Raw genomic sequence first — 2,585 nt, forward strand, 5'->3', positions numbered from 1 at the left:
CAGGCAGCTTTACATAAAGCTTGATGTCCCGTTCATGTAACAGTTGGTAGTCAGTTTGGGCTGAGCAGGTATTTGACAGATTTGAAGGGTTAACTAATGAGCTGTCTTAAACTGTTTGCTGTGACAAAAAGACAAGACTGTGTGTCCCTGCCAACTACACCTCTTTGTCCTTGCCATTCGTACACACACACACACACACACACACACACACACACACACACACACACACACACACACACACACACACACACACACACACACACACACACACACACACACACACACACACACACACACACACACACACACATGCAGGCACCTCACACTTCATCTGAAACAAATGTTGTCTCATGTAGAATTAGTCTGTCTGAACTATTTCATAGAGAAACTAATGAAACTAAACTGCAATCTCCCCTGATCAAAAGCTACAGCTTGTATACACATTCTCCTTCTACTTCCCCACGGGTAGATTAAATTATGTTGTTTGTCATAAATGTTCTTACCACTTTTAGTATTAATTGGGCAAGGGAATGATTTTCTTGATACATATCTAAACTGCTCCTGAAATGGGAGAATGATTAGTTAGTATTATAATATATAATTATTAGTTCAATGTTTAAAAGCCTTTAGAAGGGACCATATAAGATTGAAATGAAAACCGAAAGGCATGTTCCCTCCAGAAAACTTCAGAATTTCAACTTTCAAGCCAAGATTATAAAGTATCGATAAAGCAATTCCTTGTACATTTGTATACAAAATACTGGCCGTATTTGACTGAAAACCGCTTTTGATATGTGTTCAAGCACGTCAAACGAACTATACTCCAGAGCCCAGAAGACAAATGGAGCTAGAGAGAGAGAGAGAGAGAGAGAGAGAGAGAGAGAGAGAGAGAGAGAGAGAGAGAAAGAGAGAGAGAGAGAGAGAGAGAGAGAGAGAGAGAGAGAGAGAGAGAGAGAGAGAGAGAGAGAGAGAGAGAGAGAGAGAGGAGTGTGTGTCTTCTCCTCCTTACCTGACTCCTGTCCTTGTCCACCTTCTTGAAACACTTATTGAGCGACAGATTATGGCGCACCGAGTTCTTCCAGCCAGTAGGGGCGCTAGCAAAATAGGGGAAATGCTCCAGGATCCAACCATAGATATCTTTCACCGGCAGCCTCTTGGATGGCGCATCCTCTATTGCCATGAAGATTAGGCAGCTGAAAGAATAAGGGGGCTTCCTATTGGCTCCCGTGGCCATGTCGTAGGAAGAGGAGTCACATGGATCGGGGGAGGGGAGGAGGAGGAAGGGAGAGGGGGGTAGGGGGTGACCATCAGGATCTTGCAGGGGGAGACGGAGCGGAGCCCCGAGTGAGAGAAGCTGTTGAGAAGGCGAGTTTCGTGGAGCCAGAGAGGCTGGTGAGCTCTCGTCCTCGGCCTTGGAGAAGGAGGCCGACAGGACAAGGACAGTCTGCTGCCTCCGCCTCCCTGTAGAAAGGACTCAGACCCTGGGTGGCTACTAATCCGCTTGTTCTGCCCTGGCCTTCTTACTGGGCGGCATAGTGGGTCCCATTCAACCCTGGGCTCTCACCTGGAGGGGGAAGAGAGGAGGAGATCATATTGCAACTACGAATCAAGTCATGTATGCAACTCTGATGTTTCTACAAGGGTTTTTGAGACACAGTTAAGTTCCTACTGCGATCTCCAGGAATGGTTGCTGCAACAATCACACCAAACACTGAAGATAAATGAGAGTTAGAATGGATTTGGTTAACAGATGAATTGATAGAACAGTATCTACATTGACTGCATGGTAAATGCCAATATCCTGTGTAAGTTGGCGTCCTCTGTTGGTATGGTGGATGCCAATATGGGAACATGCAGAACTCAGTCAAAGGGTGAGTTATCAGCATATGCTCGTCACACACACACGCACACACACACACACACACGCACACGCAGACGCACGCACGCACGCACGCACGCCTGCACGCACGCACACACACACACACACACACACACACACACACACACACACACACACACACACACACACACACACACACACACACACACACACACACACACACACACACACACACACACACACACACACACACACACACTAGGATAGGATTAATCCCAACATAAGCATGTACAGTTCCCCAGTAGCACAGTGGTCTGGGATACTACATCTCAGTGCAAGAGGTATTGCTGCAGTTCCTGGTTCGAATCCAGGTTCCATCACATCTGACCATGATTGGGAGTACCATAGGCTGCGCACAGTTGGCCTGTTTTTGGCCGGGTAGGTCGTCATTGTAAGTAAGATTTTGTTCTAAACTGACTTGCCTAGTTAAATAAAGGTTAATAAAATACGAGCCAAAGTGGTCATCCCCTGATCTGTCTCTTAAGTCTAAATGATTGACAGACAGCTGCCCCCCTCTCATGTAACATTGTCATGTTTCCATGGCTCCCAGCCCAGAGCTGCTGTGAAAATGGTGAGAGAACAACAGCTCTGTATCTGTCAAACACACAGAAGCTGCTCTTCCTCCCTGCTCTGATCTTTCTAAATATATATCTACGTCCTGAACTGACAGTATCCCAGTGACTCA

At 46.5% G+C, this 2,585-nt stretch overlaps 1 pseudogene; it reads right to left on the reverse strand.

The window, feature by feature from the left end:
• Positions 1-1,009: 1,009 nt before the first annotated feature.
• On the reverse strand, positions 1,010-1,546 carry LOC124030345 (annotated as a pseudogene).
• Positions 1,547-2,585: the final 1,039 nt, after the last annotated feature.

The sequence above is a fragment of the Oncorhynchus gorbuscha genome, unplaced genomic scaffold (genome assembly GCF_021184085.1).
Source record: "Oncorhynchus gorbuscha isolate QuinsamMale2020 ecotype Even-year unplaced genomic scaffold, OgorEven_v1.0 Un_scaffold_10743, whole genome shotgun sequence".
In the NCBI taxonomy this organism is placed as follows: Eukaryota; Metazoa; Chordata; class Actinopteri; order Salmoniformes; family Salmonidae; genus Oncorhynchus; species Oncorhynchus gorbuscha.